This window comes from Ahaetulla prasina, chromosome 1, assembly GCF_028640845.1.
Source record: "Ahaetulla prasina isolate Xishuangbanna chromosome 1, ASM2864084v1, whole genome shotgun sequence".
Classification (NCBI taxonomy): domain Eukaryota; kingdom Metazoa; phylum Chordata; class Lepidosauria; order Squamata; family Colubridae; genus Ahaetulla; species Ahaetulla prasina.
The window spans coordinates 95,224,938-95,247,865 of NC_080539.1; positions in this window are offsets into that span (position 1 = coordinate 95,224,938).

Consider the following 22,928-nt stretch of genomic DNA (forward strand, 5'->3'; position numbering starts at 1 on the left):
ATCAACCAATCCATTATCCTCCACCTAGAAACAAACAGCCTACTCTCTAATAAACAATTTGGTTTCAGAAAAAATATATCCTGTAATCTACAACTTCTACCATATGCAAAAACATATGGACTACAAATCTTGATCAGGGTAAAGCCTTTGATTCAGTGATACATGACAAACTACTTCTAAAACTAAAATCTGACGGCATCTCCGGATCCCTCCATAATTGGATAACTGCATTCTTGTCAAACAGACAACAAGTGGTCAAAATAGGGAGTGCCCTATCAAATCCTGCATCTGTTAATAGCGGTGTTCCCCAAGGCAGCGTTCTAGGACCAACACTCTTCATACTAAATGACCTTTACCTAAATGACCGTACCTAAATGACCTCTGTGATCATATTATAAGTAACTGCATTCTCTTCACCGATGATGTTAAACTATTTAACACTACCAGCAATGCTGCTACCCTTCAAAAAGACTTTGACTTTGTGTCGGAATGGTCAAAAAATTGGCAACTCCAAATCTCAACCAACAAATGCTCTGTCTTACACATTGGCAAAAAGAATCAGAATACAAAATACAGGCTAAGTGGACATGACCTTTTAGATGACCCTCACTCTGTCAAGGACCTTGGAGTACTTATATCAAATGATCTAAGTGCCAAAGCTCACTGTAACAACCTTGCCAAAAAGGTATTAAGAGTTGTAATCTTGTGTAGCTTCTTCTCTGGTAATATTACACTACTAACCAGAGCATACAAAACATTTACTAGATCAATTCTCAAATATAGCTCATCTGTCTGGAACACACACTGCATATCGGTCATTAATACAATTGAGCATGTCCGAAATATTTCACAAGAAGAGTCCTCCACTCTTCTGCTTGCAACAAAATACCTTATGCCACCAGACTTGAAATTCTGGGTTTAGAAAATTTAGAACTACACTGCCTTCGGTATGACCTGATCATAGCTCATAAAATCATCTGCTACAATGTCCTACCTATCAATGACTACTTCAGCTTCAACCACAACAATACACGAGCACACAATAGATACAAATTTAAAGTGAACCGCTCCAAACTTGATTGCAGAAAATATGACTTCAGTAACAGAGTTGTTAATGCCTGGAATGTACTACCAGACACTACCAGACTCTGTGGTCTCATCCCAACCCCCCCCAAATTTTAACCTAAGACTGTCTACTGTTGACCTCACCCCATTCCTAAGAGGACTGTAAGGGGCATGCATAAGAGCACTAGTCTACCTACCATCCCTGTCCTAATGTTCCTTTTAATTGTATTTATTTTATGTATTCAATTCATCTTATACTTATAAATATTATCTAATAGGTACTCACTAAATTAATAAATAAATAAAAAATAAAATGTAACATATCTGAGAGCCATTTTGGTGTAGTGATTAAAGCATAAGGCTAGAAACAAAGAGACCATGAATTTCAGTCCTGCCTTAAGCCTGAGTTAGACTGCATGTCAGGAAGCATATGCATCTATCATTCAGAGATGGTTGCATAGCTGTTGCATTTATACTTCTATGACTGTTAATGTTCTGGCTAGGGGGTACTCTAACAACAAAGCACAGAAAACATACTCAGATCAATCAATCATCATGCAAGACACTCATCTCTGCAGAACGCATAGTTGAGATTTGAGAGGTGTGCTTATTGGTCCATCTGCAGCCATCTGCACCAGTGGTGGGTTGCTACCGGCTTGCCTCGCATTGGGCGAACTGGTAGTGGCAGCAGTGGGACCCTCTGCCCACCCGCCTGGATGCACACACATCAGGGCCGTGATAGCTCAGGCTGTTAGAAGCCTGTTATTAGAACACAGCAGCCTGCAATTACTGCAGGTTCAAGCCCAGCCAGAGGTTGACTCAGCCTTCCATCCTTTATAAGGTAGGTAAAATGAGGACCCAGATTGTTGGGGGGGCAATAAGTTGACTTTGTAAATATACAAATAGAATGAGACTATTGCCTTATACACTGTAAGCCGCCCTGAGTCTTCGGAGAAGGGCGGGATATAAATGTAAATTTAAAAAAAAAATCACACACACAAGAGAGAACATGCGCACCCACGAGCGAACTGCTAGGGACAGGTTTTGAAACCCAGCCCTGATCTGCAATCTATCTTACTCATCAACCCCTTCACAGTGTAGGTATGAACTGACACTATGTGCAGTTGTAAACAAGTCTAAATCAAGCTTAAGACACAAAGCTAGCAGTGTGACCTCGGACAAGTCATTCTCTCTCAATCCTTAAAGAGCAGGCCACTTCTGAAAAACCTTTTCAAAACAACTTCAGGGATTTCTCCAGGGACTTCTCCTGGCAATCACCAGGAGTCCAAAACTTGACTTAAAGGAACAAAAAACAAAAGAGAAGAAAAAACCCATACGTGTAGCTATTTCTTTTTTTTATTTAACTTTTAATTTCTTTAGCTTATTTTTTATTCCTTTTCTACACTTTACATAGTGTTGCACAGTCCAAAAAGAAAGCTACAATAGGCATATAAGGATGTATCCTGAAATCTTTTTAAAATTATTATTGTAGGCTTGATGATACTGAGAAGTGATCTTATTCTCCTAAAAGAGTGAACCATATTGGATGCAATATATCATAGAAATGGAACGATAGGTGAATGAATATGTGGTTGAAAAGACTGAAATTTACATGATTTTATAATTTTAAAAAGAACTGTTATAAACTGATTTGAATACTTTATTGGCCCAAGTGTGATTAGATATACAAGGAATTAGATACACAAGGAATTTTTCTCCAATGCAGAAGCTCTCAATGTACAACAACAACAACTGCAAAAACTGCAAAAAAACTGCGCTACTCGGAACATAATATATTTTAAGAAGATACTTGGTTGATACCTAGGACGGTGGCAGCAACCCATATCAACCATTAGCACCAGTCAATCATATTTGTGACACATTTTTAAATGTTCAGTTGACTGAGTTTCATGTTTAATGAATAAAAGGAATAACAACAACAACAATACAACAATAAGAGTTGTAAACCTAATCTTGCGTAGCTTCTTTTCCAAAAACACCACACTACTAACCAGAGCATATAAAACATTTGCTAGACCAATTCTAGAATACAGCTCGCCTGTTTGGAACCCTCACCACATCTCTGACATCAATACAATTGAACGTGTCCAGAAATATTTTACAAGAAGAGTTCTCCATTCCTCTGAAAACAATAAAATACCTTATCCCACCAGACTTGAAATCCTAGGCTTAGAAAACTTGGAACTCCATCGCCTTCGACAAGACCTAAGTTTAACTCACAGAATCATCTATTGTAATGTCCTTCCTGTTAAAGACTACTTCAGCTTTATTTGCAATAATACTAGAGCAACTAATAGATTTAAACTTAATGTCAACTGCTTTAATCTAGATTGAAGAAAATATGACTTCTGTAACAGAATCATCAGTGCTTGGAATACTTTACCTGACTCTGTGGTCTCTTCTCATAATCCTAAAAGCTTTAACCAAAAACTTTCTACTATTGACCTCACCCCATTCCTAAGAGGACCATAAGGGGCGTGCATAAGCGCACAAACGTGCCTACCGTTCCTGTCCTATTGTTTTTCTTTTCTTCTTCCTATATATATATATGCTTATACCTCCTTATATTTACTCATATATGTGTTTATATACTATATAATCTTTTTTGTATAATACCTATATATATTGTTGTGACAAAATAAATAAATAAATAAATACCACCAATAAGAAGGGGGGAGTAAAGAGGATAATAAGGATAAATAACAATACTACAGTCATACTACATGGGTAAATATACCTAAACATCAGACAGCACTGTGAGAACTGGGCATTCAGTAGAGTAATGGCATGAAATTGATATATTGTTGTGTATGTCACCAGGGAAGTTGTCTAGCATGAATAAAAGTAATTCAGATCTATGTTGGAAATATGAATAATAAGAAGGAACATTTTATCATGCTTAGTAGATATATAAAAAGTCAGCGATTTTAACATTCAAATACATACACTAATACCTAAGATTTTAAAGATTGATTTGAAACCAGGGGCTGATGGACAAACTTTTGGAATATAGTTTTGGACCTGTCACTTTTACGCATGATAACTACAGTAAGAATATTATATGCACAAAGGTGAAAAGATTCAATGCAACCCTCAGTGGAGGAATGAATGATGAAGATGATAGAATTTAAAGAGATGGCCAAATTGATTTTTTTTTAATTTGGAAAAAGACATTATCTATGTTTATTGCTGAATGGAAACTATTTACAGACTTTTTATGTGAAACAGAAAAAAATTAACTTATGATTTATGGTTTTGCTTAGAAAAAATAGATTATAAAACAGAAGAAAATTATGTTGCAATCACAGTATAAGAAGTAAATTTATACTTGTACTTATGACTGCTGTAAGGAAAACCAGAAACTATTTTTTATATTTTCTTTTTTGTTCTTTCTGCACTTTTGGTTTTGTCTTTTACTGTTTTCTTTCTTATCTTTATTCTGTATTAATTTCTGTGAGTTTTTAATCTTTCTTTTTTCAATTTTGTTATAAAAAAAATTATACAGAAACTGAGAGGTGGAAAAGGCACAATTGGTTGTTTATTTATGATCAAACATGCTAATTTGCCATGTTGGCCCAGAGGTCAGAATATAGTATTGCAGGCTAATTCTACTGACTACCAGGAGTTTGATCCTGACCAGCTCAAGGTTGACAGCCTTCCATCCTTCTGAGATCAGTAAAATGAGGACCCAGGTTGTTGGGGGCCAATATGCTGACTCTGTAAACCTCTTAGAGAGGGCTGTAAAGCACTGTGAAGCGGTATATAAGTCTAAGTGCTATTGCTAGTTCCTGAAAGAAAGAAAAATTGCTTTTCCTGAGTTAGGAATAAAAATCAAAATGTCATTCATAAAGGGATCAATCTTATATTCAGTGCAAATTTTGCAAGTGTTACTGCCTTGTCATGCAGTATGACTTCAGATTATCTTTGGTAGTAATTTACTGGCAACTGTAGAGAGGAGAGGATAAAAAGAACAGCCGGGCCTCATGACTCTTCTCAAAGCAATAATATGAAACTCTGAATATTCATTCTCATTAATATCGGTGAACTTTTGTAGGAATGTTTAAGGCTGAAATAAATTCTTCCTCATACCCTAATTTTCAAAGTAATTTTAAAAGTTAATGTCATTCTACTATACTTCTAAGAGAGAAAAACTGCAGGGAATCTTAGTCTGTTGGAGTAATGAGCATCATTGAATGATCAATCAAATGCATGTGACTCTACCATCTGCTGATTCAGCATGAAAACTCATTTGTTGGTGCAATGTAATCTGGCTGTACACCGCCCTGAGTCCTTCGGGAGAAGGGCGGTATAAAAATTTAATAAATAATAATAATAGAAATAAAAGAATTTATACTCTATGCAGGAACTGATGTATACTTTATTTTTTATTTTTTATTTTATTTATTTAATTTTGTCAAAACAATATATACGAGCATAACACTAAAAGATTATATAATGTATAAACAAATATATGAGGAGAAACAAGAAAGCATAAGCATATATATATATACATACATATATATATATATATATATATGGGGAAAGAAACAAAAGGACAGGAACGGTAGGCACGTTTGTGCTCTTATGCACGCCCCTTAGAGTCCTCTTAGGAATGGGGTGAGGTCAACAGTGGATAGATTTTGTTTAAAGCTTTTGGGGTTATGAGAAGAGACCAAAGAGTCAGGTAATGCATTCCAAGCACAGATAATTCTGTTACAGAAATTATATTTTCTGCAATCAAACTGGAGCGGTTGACATTAAGTTTAAATCTATTGGTAGCTCTTGTGTTATTGTAGTTGAAACTGAAGTAGTCGTTGGCAGGAAGGACGTTACAACGGATGATTCTATGAGCTAAAACCAGGTCCTGTCGAAGGTGACGGAGTTCCAAGTTTTCTAACCCCAGGATTTCAAGTCTGGTGGAATAAGGTATTTTGTTGGTTGCGGAGGAGTGGAGAACTCTTCTAGTAAAATAGCTCTCAATAATAATAATAAAATACATCTCAAGATTATGTCTTAATCATTTCTTCAAGAATCCAAGAACTCTACATCGTTCTTAATCTTAGAAATGCCAGCAAAGCTTAAAGTTTATCAAGTCCCTCAACTTCAACCTACTAGATGATTGTGAAATAACAGTTTTAAATGAGGTATATTATTACACCTATTTGTGGTTATTCATTTTTCCTCTAGGGTTTTTAATTATAGCAATTGTTTGTTTGTTTATTTATTTGTCAACAAATACAAAAAAGCAAGTAACAGAGTAGACACAGACATGGACACATGAAAAAATTTGGGCACAAAAAAAAAGGATATAAATTGGCAAAACATAGCCATAAACACATAGAATGATTACATAAAATTGGGAACAGTAGGACAGGGACGGTAGGCATGCTGGTGCGCTTATGCTGTTAGATTGGTCAAAGACAACTAGCTCTGTGTTCAATTTGACCAAGAAAATATTTTTTTTTATTTTTTTTTATTTATTTTATTTGTCACAACAGTATATATAATCATAAGCATGAAATAACTATACGATATATAAGCATAAATATAATAAATATAATCATAAGTATGTAATAACTATATGAAATTGGATACAATCAAAGGAAACATTAGGACGGGAACGGTAGGCATGTTGGTGCTCTTATGCACACCCCTTACAGTCCTCTTAGGAATGGGGTGAGGTCAATAGTAGATAGTTTTTGATTAAAGCTTTGGGGATTTTGGGAAGAGACCACAGAGTCTGGTAGTGCATTCCAGGCATTAACAAGTCATATTTTCTGCAATCAAGATTGGAGTGGTTCACATTAAGCTTAAATCTATTGTGTGCTCGTGTATTGTTGTGATTGAAGCTGAAGTAGTCTTCAACAGGAAGGGCGTTGTAACAGATGATTCTATGAGTTAAATTCAGGTCATGTTGAAGGCAGCGGAGTTCTAAATTTTCTAAACCCAGGATTTCAAGTCTGGTGCATAAGGTATTTTGTTGTAATCAGAGGAATGGAGAACTCTTCTTGTAAAATATTCTAATAAAAAATAATAAAATATTTTTATTTTTATTTTTATAAATAATACATTATAAATTTTATAAAAATAAATTATAAAGATAAATATTTATTTATCTTGTAAATTATTGTAAAATAAATTATTGTAAAATAATAGATTTTTCTAAAATCATTTAAAGCAGAGCTATAAAAACTGGGAATTAAAAAGTTTCTAAAATGTATTGTTGAAGAAGTGAACAATCTCCAGTGCTATTTGGGAGATTATTTTTGCTTTTTGTTAAATTTGCCCTCTATTTTTTTCTCAAGGATCTAATAGTTTTCTCTCAATAGGAACATTGGATTTCAAATGTTTATATTTGAATTATTTCTTATTCAACTTTGCTTGCAAAACAAATTTTGCAAAACAAATACTGCTGTTGCATTCATGAGTAGAAGAGGAATAGTCATGTCTTTAATTATATTTTGTTTTACTGATTCTGTTAGGTTTTTTGGGGGAGTCTCTTGCAGTGTTTTGTACAAAAAACTGCTCTGAAAAAGGTTAATAGAATAGAATAGAATAGAATAGAATTTTTATTGGCCAAGTGTGATTGGACACACAAGGAATTTGTCTTGAGGCATATGTTCTCAGCATACATAAAAGAAAAGATATGTTCGTCAAGAATCATAAGGTACAACACTTAGTGATAGTCATAGGGTACAAATAATCAATCAGGAAACAATATCAATATAAATCATAAGGATACACGCAACAAAGTTACAGTCATACAGTCATAAGTGGAAGGAGATGGATGATGGGAATGATGAGAAGATTAACAGTAGTGCAGTAAATAGTTTGACAGTGTTGCGGGAATTAGTTTAGTAGAGCAATGGCATTTGGGAAAAAACTGTTTTTGTGTCTAGTTGTTCTGATGTGCAGTGCTCTATAGCATCGTTTTGAGGGTAGGAATTGAAGCAGTTTATGTCCAGGATGTGAGGGTCTGTAAATATTTTCACAGCCCTCTTTTTGACTTGTGCAGTATACAGGTCCTCAATGGAAGGCCGGTTGATAGCAATTGTTTTTTCTGTGGTTCTAATTATCCTCTGAAGTCTGTGTCTGTCTTGTTGAGTTGCAGTACCAAACCAGATAATTATAGAGGTGCAGATGACAGACTCAATAATTTGTCTGTAGAACTATATCAGCACTCCTTGGGTAGTTCGAGCTTTCTGAGTTGGTGCAGAAAGAACATTCTTTGTTGTGCTTTTTTGATGACGTTTTTGATGTTAGCTGTCCATTTTAGATCTTGCGATATGGTAGAACCTAGAAATTTGAAGATCTCTACTGTTGATACTGTGTTGTCTAGTATTGTGAGAGGTGGAAGTACGGAAGGGTTTCTCCTAAAGTCTACCACCATTTCTATGGTTTTCAGTGTGTTCAGTTCCAGATTATTCCGGTTGCACTACGAGGCTAATTGTTCATCCTCCTGTCTGTATGTGGATTCATCATTGTCTCAAATGAGACTGATCACTGTTGTGTCATCTGAGAACTTCAGTAGTTTAACAGATGGATTGTTGGAGATGCAGTCATTGGTATACAGAGAGAAGAGAAGTGGGGAGAACACATAGCTTTGGGGCCCCCCTGTGCTAATTGTACAGGTATCTGATATGATTCTGCTTAGCTTCACCTGCTGCTTCCTGTTTGTTAGGAAACTTATGATCCACTTACAAGTGTGTTCAGGTACCTGTAGCTGGTTTAGCTTAATTAGAAGAGTGTCTGGAATGATGGTATTGAATGCTGAACTAAAGTCTACAAAGAGGACCACTGCGTAGGTTTTTGGAGATTCAAGATGTTGTAGGATGTAGTGCAGAGCCATATTAACAGCATCATCTGTTGATCTATTTGTTCGGTATGCAAATTGCAAGGGGTCTAACAGCGGATCCATGATAGTTTTCAAGTGGGACAGCACTAGCCTTTCAAAGGTTTTCATAACTATAGATGTTAGAGCAACTTGTTTGTAGTCATTCAGTTCCATGATGGTGGATGTTGTGCCTCGCCCGCCCTCCTCTCCTCAGCCGGGCCCCTCCCATCTCCTGCTATCTGAGTCAGAGTCTGATAATGAAGAGGAATGGCCTGGCATGCCTCCAGCCCCCAGCCCTGGCACCATGCCCGGACAGAATGTCAGGAATGAGCAAACAAACCTCCCTTCTACAGCATGTGAGCACAAAGCCAGCCACGTACTAGAATTGCTGGCAGCAGATCAGGAGGACGGAAAGTCACAGTGGACGGATCCCTGCTTCTGGTGAATGGAGAGGCGACGTCAGCAAAAGGAAGGGAGGGGCAGGCCTGGATAAGTGCTGAGTCATGTAGCCACACCCCATGGCCTATATAAAGGATCTGCTTTTTGGCATTCCTTGAGTCAAGCAAAGTCTCATCTGGTTTGCTGAAGTCACACCTTGGATTCCTGCCTGCCCTGAGAACTCTGAAAGGAATTTGGCAAAGCTGCAGAGGCTTCGTGGCCATGCTTGATACAGACTTCCCAGACCCGGCCGTCGGAGGGGGAGGGGGACACGACAGTGGGCTTCTTCAGCACTGGGATAATAGTAGAGCATTTGAAACAAGAAGGAACATAGCACATCTCTACTGATTTATTGAAAATATGGGTGAAGATGGGGGCCAATTGGTCAGCACAGACTTTTAAGCAAGAAGGAGTTATCTTATCTGGGCCTGGAGCTTTTCCTGGCTTTTGTCTGTGAAATAGGTCTTGCACTTCCTTTTCTGTGATCACTAGGGGTTGTGGGATGGGGTCAGTTATAGGAGGCTTGGCTGTTATTGGTGTGTCTGAGATGAGGGTTGTAGTTTCCTTTCAAACCTGCAGTTCAGTTCAGGTTATCTGCCAGTTGTTGATTTCATTCAGCCTGGGAAGGTTTGCCGTAGCCGGTGATATTTTTAAGAGTTTTCCACATGTTTGCTGGTTCATTTGTTGAGAACTGATTCTTTAGCTTTTCAGAGTAGCTTCTTTTTGCTGCTCTGATCTCCCTTGATATCATTCCTCCCGCCCACATCAGACATCCCCCCCAATCAGACCTCCCAGATATCATTTCTGGCCTTATTGTACAGCATTTTATAGGCTTTTCTGTGTTGTAACACAAAGAATTGGCAGACAATTAGGTCAGGAATTTTCTTTATTAAAAATAAAATTCTCCTTTATATTACATGCAATATGCAATTCACTAAGAAAAAAGTACCACATAATATTTATAGACATTCCAGATACAAGATGCAATCTTGTACATTGAATAAATGAAACAGAAGGATGTGACTGAAAACTTAAATGGACTACAATCATCGCTTTTAAAAAAAATAAAGGACAACTCATGACTTACAAATTCAAATACAGGAATATACAGTATTTCAATGTGCCTCACATATGCAACAAACATTTTATCCTCCTCCCCTACCCAACTAGCATATAGCCTTCCCCTTAAATCAGGGGTTCTCAAATTGCGGATCAAAATTCCCTGTAGCATTGCAAACAAATTCGAATAGGGTTTCTATGGACTTGCAATGAGCTTGTCTAAGCACAGTATAGACAAAGATACGATCTGAAAGGGCTCCAGGTTTCTGTACACAAGGGCTGTTATGGTTTATCTCTTCCTATCTTTAATGTCATGGTAAATGCCCTGTAGCTGGGTCCACACTGATTATGTGTCATCAAGTCAATGTTAATTTTGGGCAGCCACATAAATTTTCTCCATAACAGTCTGTCCCTAACCTGTTCTTTCAGGTCTTTTAATGGTGCACCCACCACCACTGTAATTGAGTCCATCCAACTTGCCACTAGCCATCCACTTCTTCTCTTTCCTTCTATCATTTCCCAGCATTTCATATTGTTTTCCACAAGGGTAGAACTTTTGATATTGTGTCTAAAGTAGGATAATTTGTCCTGGTCATTTGTGCCTTGAGTGAGCACTCTGGATTGATTTGTTCAATGATCCACTGGATCCGATAGAGCCGTGATGGCGCAGCGGTTAGAATGCAGTATTGCAGGCAAACTCTGCCCACTGCCAGCAGTTTGATTCTGACCAACTCAAGGTTGATACAGTCTTCTATCCTTTCGAGGTTGGTAAAATGAGGACCCAGATTGTTGGGGGCCATATGCTGACTAGGGAAACTGCTTAGAGAGGGCTGTAAAACATTATGAAGTATGCCATCATTCTGCTGAACACTTAATTCCCACACAACTGTCTCATTTCTCATCTTTTCTCATCTTTCCTACTACCTTCTTCTATTGGTTTTGCATGATTTATCAACTGTTGTTTGTAACTTATGATTGATTGTAGCATATGCACCAGAGACAAATTCCTTGTGTGTCCAATCACGGTTGGCCAATAAAAAACTATATTAATTATTATAAATCTAAGTGCTATTGCTATTATTGGCTTATCCATGGTATTTACAGGAATCATCCAACACCAAACTTCAAAAGCATCAATACTCCTCCTGTTCTGTTTCTTTAAAGTCCAACTTTTATTTCCATAGTGATACAGAAAATACCGTCCTGTTCAGGGGTGGGCTCTATTTATCTTTACTACCGGTTCACAATGGGGCCATGCGCACGCGCTTCCTGATGACGTCAGGGTTAGTGGGTGGAGCCTGCCACCAGTTTTACTACCAGTTCTATAGAACTGGTCCAACTGGGGGCAACCTTCTACTGGTCCTGTTCAGAATTCTGAAGTATAGGCAGATCACAACGTATCTTTTCCAAGGCCTTTATGATGGCTCTACCAAATGCTAGTCTGTAAACAGGAAGCCACAAAGCCACAAAGTCATAATTATCTGCTTTCATTTACCAGACAGGGATAGTTGTGTGGAGATTGTAAAGAAAAGAACTGGCATCAGCAAATTATCATGACAGCAGAGTCAAAGGAGGCTGTCCAAGCAGAACGGAGAGCCAGGTATAATATTGATCCAAAGACATACAATTTACTTCTCATCTTGCTTCATTTTATTGTCTGAGATTCTAAAATAGTCCTGTTTCAGATGTCAAGCACCTACCATCTGAGGAAAAGAATAAGCCTATGCTTACAATCATTCCTATTCTTCTAAACTGCATCCTTTAAGTCTCACTTTAAAAGCCTTCGGAATGGTGCTTCCCTCTCCCTTGCCCCATCCATGTATCCCTGTAGTTTTCTAGTATGGAATGAGTTATAAAACCCCAAATGGAATTGTTGCAAAGCAATGCCACAGAGAAGGGAGGGATCGAAGTAATGTAGCAATGTTTATGCTTAGGGGAAACCTGCTGAGTTCACCTCCTGCATCAGAAATAAGTCTGCTACCTCCCCCTGCCCCCCCCCCCGTATATCTGCCCTGACATCCAGCTTGCAATCAGTCATCAAAAATATTCTAAGTAATACAGATCTGAGCTATAAAAATCTGGATAATGGCACTAGATCAGGGGTGTCAAACTTGCATCGTCATGGTGTCATCACGTGATGTATTGGAACTTTCCCCCCCCTTCACTAAACTGGGCTAGCACGTGATGCAATACTGGGCTAGCACGTGATGCATCCGGCCCGCAGGCTGTGAGTTTGACATCCCTCTACTAGATGATAGCAAAGAAAGAGATTTACTGACCCTTTTTTGTTACTATATAGTCTTTACTTTACTTTGCAGTCCAGATCTGGCAGTGCTGATTTTAACACTCACCTACTATTTGGGAACATACAGCCTCAAAATTTGCCATTTTCAAAGAAGACTCTAACTGGCTGCAGGTCCCAGATACCCAGAACTGTGAATTTGTTCCCATTTCTTTTTTCTGATGGTGATTGCTATAGCAAACAATTCAAGGAAGGGTTATGGTTGTTAGCTGTTTGTCCTTGGCTGGCATAGAATGGTGCCAGGAGAAAGACAAACCCTAAGTTTGGTTAGCAGATATATCTAGTGCTAATCAATAACAAATGGCTAAAATTCAGAATTCAAAGCAAAAAATATCCTTCCGCATCATATCAGACTGATATTTGGGAGATGGTTTCAATTTATATCCTTGATGGAGCAGGACAGTGGAGATCTCTTTATGAGAGGCAGCTAAGAGATAAGTCCTGTCATAATATTCTGGGGAAAGTAGCATGTATGCTTTCTTCTTTGTCCCTTCTCAACAAAGATTTATCTGTATCAGATGTTTGCAGGAATCGAAATTAGAGCACCCCATTTGCCTTAATTTGGATATCTGTATCAAGCAGGAGGTTGACATGATGGCCTGCATGATCCTTTCCAACCTATTCTAATATAATAAGTGGCGTGCATAAGCACACCAGTGTGCCTACTATCCTGTCCTAATGTTTTATTTTATTCATACTCTTTACATGTGTTTATAATATGTTTCTATGTTTATATAATATGTTTTTATAATATGTTTATATTTATAATATGTTTATATTTATGTGTTTTTATAATATGTTTATATGTTATGTATGACTATAACTTGTTGCTGGCAATCCTTGTGATTTATATTGATATATTGACCATCAATTGTGTTGTAAATGTTGTACCTTGATGAACATATCTTTTCTTTTATGTACACTGACAGCATATGCACCAAGACAAATTCCTTGTGTGTCCAATCACACTTGGCCAATAAAAATTCTATCTTATTCTATTCTATTCTAATTATGTTCACACTTGTATCCTAGACCGGGATTCCTTATGCACGGTCACTCATGCCTTCGTCACCTCCTGCCTGGACTACTGCAACGCTCTCTACATGGGGCTCCCCTTGAAGAGCACTCGTAGGCTCCAACTGGTCCAGAATGCAGCTGTGCGGGTAGTAAAGGGAGCAACTCGAGTCTCCCATGTAACACCTCTCCTGCGCAAGCTGCACTGGTTGCCGGTGGTCTTCAGGGTGCAATTCAAGGTGCTGGTTACCACCTTTAAAGCGCTCCATGGCATAGGACTGGGTTACTTACGAGACTGCCTGCTTCCACCAATTGCCTCCCATCGACCAGTGCACTCCCATAGGGAAGGCCTCCTCAGGGTGCCGTCTGCCAGACAATATCGACTGGCGACCCCCAGGGGGAGACCCTTCTCTGTGGGGGCTCCTGCCCTCTGGAACGAGCTACCCCCAGGGATACGTCAACTCTCTGACCTCCGGACCTTTCGGCGCGAGCTGAAGACATTGTTGTTTCATCACGCAGGGCTGGCCTAATAGTTTTAATGGGGGCTTTTAAATAGAGTTTTTAGTTTTTATAGTGTTTTAGTTTCTTAGCCTAATTGAATTAGTCTTTTAATAATGTTTTTTAACTTTTGCATTGCTGTTTTTATTTGGCTGTAAACCGCCCTGAGTCCTTTGGGAGAAGGGCGGTATATAAATGAAAATAATAAATAAATAAATAAATCTATCATAAAATACATGCTTGATGAAAATAAATAAATAATAAAATTAAAATAATATTTTTTTCTTTAGTCAAGGATTCAACTCAAAGTGATACAACAGTTGGTTGAGCCAATTGTACCCTCAGCTTTTGTGGAGGACTGAGTTACAGCAGGCCCTATTTGTAGCCAAACTAACAGTGTCTTCTAAAATTAGGAAAAATGTCTTATTGTAGGCTCACAAACCTTCTTGTTGTGGGCCCTGTGCTTATGAACTTTGTCAGCTTTAAATTTGATGATGATTTCAGCTTCAAAATTGCCTCAAAATGCACAGGCCTTTCAGTATTGATTCTTAGTTTGCCAGTGTATTCTAGGCATCTGCATTTTCTTCTTTTCTAGAAGTTCACTGCCATCAGGATCTTTGCTTCCTTGGCTTCTTTCATTTTGAAGTGACTCAATGTATTATGCTCCTTTGGATAAATAAACACATCTGTCTTCTCTCTGTGTCTGGATTCTGAGCTGGTATGTAATTTATCCTACCTTTATCTCAAAGCTTTCACTAAAATGCTGGGTGATATTGTCTCTATCATTATTCTATTTATAGTGAATCATTCATGAATATCAAAGTATCAATTGTCTTATCTATCATCTTGATATGCAAGCATATGTTTATTGGTCGATGACCAAAATAAAGCTTCTGCCTCTCTGCCTGCCTAATGTACAAGTATAGTAAGCCTTACATCTTGAAAAAAATATTTCTATCAAAACTTCGTTAATTTTTTCATCCCAGGCAGTGATGACATGGTTTAGTCCATAAATGCTGCTTTGCAACTTGCAGATTAAATCTACCCAATTTGGATCTATTGATTTTGGAGTTTGCTCCATATATTGCTCACTATTATCTTGATACAGGAAGGCTTGTTTTCACATTTAAGTGTTTCACCTGCATTTCTTTACTTGCGTAAGTGGGGTCCTTTTTGTGTGTCCTACTTAAATACTGGGTTGAATATCTTTTCATAATCCTTTCCAAGCAGGACTTCTGTGAATATCCATTGGCAACTGCTCTGGCTCTACGACATTCAACTTCCCCATTTATTAATTGTACTTAACTTTAAATTTATATCCATTCATATCCAATTGCCTCCCAGTCTTCTGGCAGTCAGATGAATGTCAGTTTTGATTTCCCTGAAACAATTCCATGACATCTTGCTTAACTTTTCCCTTTCTGATGGCCTTATTTATAGGTAGCTGTTCAGTCTCTTGCCAAGTATTAAATCCACACACTTTGCCGGTTGTCACTATATATTGGAGTTTTCTAGATGGTACAGCCTTCATTGTCTGATTTGATTAGGTTCTAAAGTATATCCAGCTGTTGGCTGAATATGGTACTTGGTCGCCATTTGGTCTGATGCTTTGGGAAGTAGGTCTCCTGCTTCCATTATTCTTGTTTGGTTGACATAACTCCAGCCTTTCTGTTGACTGATTGTTCTATGGTAAAGTACACTTCCTACTTCACAGTTCACTTAATCCGTGATTCCCAGTTGCAGGGTCTCATTGAAGGATGCATTGCTGCATATGGTCACTTTGTATATCTTAGGCAGTGGTGAAATCCAAACTTTTTTTTACTACTGGTTCTGTGGGTGTGGCTTGGTGGGCATGGCAGAAGGATACTGCAAAATCTCCATTCTCTTCCCACTCCTGGGGGAAGGATATTGCAAAATCTCCAGCCAGAGGTGATATCTGCCAGTTCTCTGAACTGCTCAAAATTTCCGCTGCCGGTTCTCCAGAACCTGTCAGAACCTGCTGGATTTCATCTCTGATTTTAGGATTAAAGAACTGTTACTGTATCCCGCCATGATCTTTGTTACAGTGTCTTTGTTACTCAACTTTGAGCATGTATCACTGGAGATGTAAATGTAGATTTAGCAGCGAATTATTCTTATAGGTGACTCACCTATAAGACCTTGCGCAATCTATTGAGATGCAATATCTTTTCTGTAGCATTTGTCAGAAGATGGTTCTATAGGTAATTAATTGTCATTGCTGCTTCTCTCCAGAATTTTTTTGGTTGGGTAGGGTAGCATATATCAGCATCTTCTCACAACCATTGTTGTGTTTGTCTCTGTTTTGTTAATACCCTGTTGTTTCAAGTATGCATTTCTCAATTCACATGCTTTTCTGTATTGGAATTTGTTGCTCCCTGCTGCCATTGTTTCCTGGTGCCAAGTGCACCAGCGTGCCTACCGTCCTGTCTTACTGTCCCCATTTATTTGTATTTACTTCCTTTGTTTATATTTATGTTCATACCTATGCTTGCTATCTTGTATGTCATCTTGTTGCCATAGGTGACATGTTTCAGTTTTTATTTGGCTTCAGAATTACTGTGCCTAGTCATCTGTACAACAATAGGTAGACTATCATTCTGCTTCTTTGCTTTTGAAGAGTGTGGACAGGCTGTCTTCTGCAACAACTTTAGGATGAATCTTTGGCCACGCAGAAATGTACAGTACAGCTCTTCTTGGTCAAATGCTTCACATCAAGCAGGCTTCCATCTATTCTTGACACATACAGTAATCTTTTGCAGGGGTCGTGCATTTCACAATTAAGACAACATGAAAGTCTATCAATATGAAAATTTTGAGACATAATTTTTCCCCCTGGCATTCTTCTTACCATGACTCAGGAATGACCACAGAAGAGCTGGTGGCCTCACACAAGAGTGGCAATTGACCACAGATGCTTTGGGAGGGATGAGACAGTTGCAGTGCTCCCATTAAGCATGGAGGTAGGTCTTGCTTCCTTTGTTCGATGGAAAAGACTTCTTTCTTGCTGGATCTAGCCTCAGCCTGCTTCAGTGGTGGGCAATGGCTGAGATTGAGAGCCCACTGTAAGGTCATGTCTCCTGGGAATGATCAATGGGTTGTCCTGGAATTGGGGCAAGGAGGCTGCCAGGTTGTGCAAGCAAAGCTTTGCAGCAAGCAAGTCCATTGTTGTATAGTTAATGTAATAAAGAACTGGGTCATCTCCGATCAGAGGAGCCATCTCATCTAATTTTCCTTGACTTTCTTTTCCTCCTTTAACTGTACTCACCCATCCACTTGTTTTTCATGACCTCTAGAACAACCTGGCATTCCTGTCTCTCATCTAAGGCATTTTAAAAGGATTCTGGTAAAAAAAAGCACAGCAGCAAAGCAGCTTTATGCCTCTTGCTTTTCCTCTCCCATGCTTCCGAATGGCTTTTCAGCTCTCAGCATTAAATTAATATGAACCAGCATTTCTTGAGATATTTACAACCTCATTCCATAAAGCTTCCATCATCAATTCAATTTACTCTTTAAATTAGCCTACTCATATAATCTGTGTAGGAAAGTCTACATTCCTTTGACCATTTGTTCTCATCTTCATTAATTAACTGAATCTTTGCCATGGATAAACTGCTTCTAGCTGTAGGTTTCCTGTGCCTTTTGTCCTAAGCCGACAGAGCTCCAGCTTTGAAAGCAGAAGCCATAGGCACAGCAGAGAGCAAAGAATGGCGCATAGCCTAATGATTTATACATACAAAGCTGGATTGCTGGCAGTTCTCCCTAGCACATTGTCCAGGCAAGCTGGCAGTCTGATTGTCCAAGCAAAACCCAGAGTGAGTTCTGGAAGGGCTCTAGGTTTGGGTGCACAAGCCTTATGATCTGCCCACCCTCAGATGGATCACCCACAGCCAGATTCACCTTCATTCTACCTATACAATCTTGTAACCCAGGGGTGAAATGCTACCAGTTCGCATTGGTTCAGGCAAACCAGTAGTAATAAAAGCTACCAGTTTGGATGAACCGGTAGTAAAAAACTGCTACTGGTTCATCCGAACTGGTATTTCCTACGATCAGCTGTGCCATGCGACATATTCGCTAGAAAGCAGGAAATCCTGCTTTCTAGCGAATCTAAATTGTATGGCACAGCTGTTCCCCCCCTCACTGTTCTACTTACCTTCTTAAGCCTCCTTTTTCCATATGAAGCACACATTTGGCACACATTGCATATGCGCGCAGCGTGCATTTGGAGTGCACTGAGCATGCACACGCAGCATGCATTTGGTGCACACCGTGCATGCTTGGGCAGCGAACCGGTGGCAAAGCATGGAGGATTTCACCACCGTGGTAACCAGGTCAGTTGCTGGTGTATCATGGAAGGCAAAAATTAGCAGCGTAAGGCAGATTTCAAGAACGATACAAAATAAATACGAGCGGTAATTTTCCGTGTGCTTATTTTCAAATATTTTTGGTTTGTTTCCAATGAAAACGTTTTATTTTATAAGGTTGCAAAGTTTTATTGTTTTAGATTATTGCTGTCATTGTTATTTGGATTTAAAACATAAGGTGACCATTCCAATGGACTCTGGGCAGCTTACAGAATACAATGCTAAATCGTAACAATTAAAAACATAAATAAAACAGCTCAGATTAAAAACAAGCATTAAAACAAAGCTTTTTAATAATTACCAACAAAATATACACACAACCCAAACAGCCCAGACAGGAGAACAAAGCCATATCTTGCTTTTTGGATCCCCAGGAGAGAGACCCCATCCATATTTCTGGAGTGGGGGAACTGTTCCAAAGGTGGGGACTGCAACAGAGAAGGCACACTTCCTTGATACCATAAAATGAGAACATTTAATAGAACGAAGCTGAAGCTCTCCCTCTCTGCTGGAATGTACCAGGCTGGCAGAAATAATTAGAGACAGGTGGTAACCAGTTTCTATGCATGAGGGGCTTCTATGCATGAGGGGCTAAGCGTGAAGGGCTTGAATTAACACCTGGAAGCCAACTAGCAGATAATCTAATTTGCATAAACAGTGGTCACACATAAGAAGTGCCTATTACTGCTCATGCTGTTGAAGCCTCCAGACAGTCTTCAAAGGCAGCCTCATATAGAGCACATTGCAATACTCTAAACATGAGGCCACCAGGATATGGGTGACCATCTGCAGGGCCTCCTGCTTGAGGAGCAGATGCAACTGGCACACAGGATGTCCTGTGCAAAAACTCTCCTCACCACAGCTGCCACCTGCTCTTAGAACAATAGCTATGAATACAGAAGGACCCCTAAATATTGCACATCAGTCTTGAATGGGGAAGTGCAACCACAGACAAGACCAAGGATGGAAATGTCCCTGACGCCAGAGGTAGCAAGCTGGACCAAATAGCCACACCCACTCAGTCTTATCAGGACTGAGCTGAAATCTGTTTCTCCTCATCCAGGCCCAAACAGTCTCGAGATATTGGCTCAATACCACGACAGCTTCATTTGTACTGCCCAGAATAGAAATGTAAAGCTGGATATCCTCAACGTATTGATTGTAAGGTAAAGTTTCCCCTCTTACATATGTGCTAGTCATTCCCGACTCTAGGGGACGGTGCTCATCTCCGTTTCTAAGGCAAAGAGCCAGCGCTGTCTGATGACAATTCTGTGGTCATGTGGCCAGCATGACTAAACACCAAAGGCACACAGAACACTGTTACCTTCCCAAAAGTGGTCCCTATTTTTCTACTTGCATTTTTACATGCTTTCAAACTGCTAGGTTGGCAGAAGCTGGGGCAAGTAATGGGAGCTCACTCCGTTACGCGGAGCTAGGGATTCGAATTGCCAAACTGCCGACCTTTCTGATCAATAAGCTCAGCGTCTTAGCCACTGAGCCACCGCGTCTCCTGATTGATTGATTGAATTGATCGTACAGAAGCCCAAACGGACATACGATCTTTTCCAGAAGTTTCTGATTGCTCATCCAACAAGAGCCTGGTTACTTGTGGATCTGCCTGTCTCACAAATATAAGTAGTTCATGACTTACAAGCATAATTGGGTTCAGAATTTTTTTTAGATAGGTAAGGCAGTTAATAACCTGATGTTATGGGTTTGGTTTTTTGGGGCCATGATTGTTAAATGAATCACTGCAGTTTTAAGTGCATCACATGGTTTGTTAAGAGAATCCAATTTCTCCCATTGACTTTGCTTGTAGGAAGCCAGTTGAGAAGGTTGCAGATAGGGATCACAAACCCCAGAATGCTGCAACCATCATAAATACATGGCAGTTGCCAAATGCCCAAATTTGGATCATGTGATTATGGGTATTTTCAGAAGAATAATTTGGGGTTCCAACTCGAGCCGGGATTGCACAGCAATAAATAAAAATGAGATCTGTGAGGAAAACTATGAAGAAAGAAGAAATATTTATTCCTAAAAGCAAAACAGTTTGCTTTTAAGAGTGGGCTGCAGAGAAATGGAGCACAGCAGCAGATTTTTTATAGGGGGAGCTTGTCCATGGTGTGGAAACTGTCTACATACAGATTCTAGGGTGAAACTTGAGGAGCGTGTAGGTGTCTCTCTGTATGTGTAAATATGTCTCTCTGTATGTGTAAATATGTATTCTTATGAACATGCAGTTCCGCTGGGAGATCTAACTTAATTAACTCTGTGTTTGTAGATCTTATCCTTTTGATATGTGGATTAGGTCTGCGTAACTTATTTTGGCATTTGAGGAAGTTTGCTGATTTGATCACCGGTAACCTGGAAGCACTGATTCTTAGACTGATGTGGATCTTGTTAATATTTTAAGCGAAGATGGAAACAGTATGAAGAATAAAATATATTTGGATGTAAAACTTCTCACTGTATGCTATGGCGGTTGTAAGTGCAGGAACGGATAATCATTTTCCCCCCAGTATTGTAACTTTGAGCAGTTGCTAAATGAATGGTTATAATATCTACCTGGCTAATTCAATTTTGCAGGATTGGCACACTCCATATTCCTTTGATTAAACAATGTCATCTATCAGGACTCCAGATGAACGCACTTTCTCCTATCCTCTGTAATGAGGCTCCCCCCTGAGATCTAGACTCTTGTTATTTAGAAGAGCCAGTAAGAGCTGGTTGTTCTCCCAGGCCTTTGATGAGGGAGAGTGAGACCCCTTACTTCATGCTATCTGGTCTGTTTTTCTTGCTATCTTTTATCTTTTTATCTTCTTTTTAATTGGCTTTATTTTAACTTCTTGGCTTGTGAGTCTCCCAGAGTCATTGAGAGTCAGGCTGCATACAAGTTGAATAGATAAATAAATAAAATATTAAACAGGAGGGGAGGCAGCATAAAATAAAATATTAAACAGGAGGGAAGGTCTGTAAGGGATGTGCATAAGAGCACCAGCGTGCCTACCGTCCCCATCCTAATATTCACTTTAATTGTATTCATTTTACGTATTCAATTCATGCTTATACTTACATATATATTCTAATACGTACTCGACAAATAAATAAATAATAATAATAATAAAAAGCACAAAAGACGGTCTGTGGGCATGATCTCTCCCCTTCCGTTAACACTTAGAAGAAGAAAATAAACAGTGCATCCCACTCCTCGCCCACGCAGTTGGTTTCAGAATGGATATCATGGTCCATGGTATCAAAAGCTACTACTACAATGCAACTATGAATAGGAGTGGCTAGATTTATTTTTTGCACCAGTCCTAACCCCATTACAATAATTACTGTATTTTTTGGACTATAAGACACACTGTTTAAGACACACCAAGATTTCGAAGAGAAAAACAAGAAAGAAATAGTTTTTGGCCTCCACGCACTCGGTTTTTGCCCTTCCCAGCCCACAGGAGCACTCTGCAGGCCTCCCAAACCCTCTGTTTTTGTGGAAAATGGTCCTGTTTTTCACAAAAACAGGATGCGCAGAGGGTTTGGGAGGGCTGCAGAGAGCTCCTGGGGCCTGGGAGGGCAAAAATGTGGAGGGTTTGGGAGGCTGTATTCAGTGTATAAAAGGGATGCGGTGGCTTAGTGGATAAGATGCTGAGCTTGTGGATCGAAAAGTCGGCAGTTCAGCGGTTCGAATCCCTAGTGTCACGTAACGGGGTAAGCTCCCGTTACTTGTCCCAGCTTCTGCCAATTTAGCAGTTTGAAAGCACTTAAAAAATGCAAGTAGAAAAATAGGGACCACCTTTGGTGGGAAGATAACAGCACTCCGTGCGCCTTTGGCGTTGAGTCATGCCAGCCACATGACCACGGAGACGTCTTCTGACACCACTGGCTCTTCAGCTTTGAAACGGACATGAGCACAGCCCCCTAGAGTCGGGAATGACTAGCACATATGTGTGAGGGGAACCTTTACCTTACCTTATTCAGTGTATACCAACATCTCCACCCTCTTTTTTTGGGGGGGGGGAAGTACGTCTTATACTCCAAAAAGTACAGGTAGTTGGATTGATTGATTGATTATAAATCAAATTTATGTAGCCCCCCCCCATCTCAGAGGATATGACTCTGGATAGTGTATGATAACCAAATAAAAATAGCACATAGGTAAAACAACCATCATAAAAATAAAATCAACATTAAATATGAAAATTATGAAAATCAAAATTTCCACTGGCCCCTTTCTAACAGTGCTGTGAATGTTATTTTTTCCCCCTCTCTTTTGTTTTAGGGATAATTATACTGATTATTCAGGTGA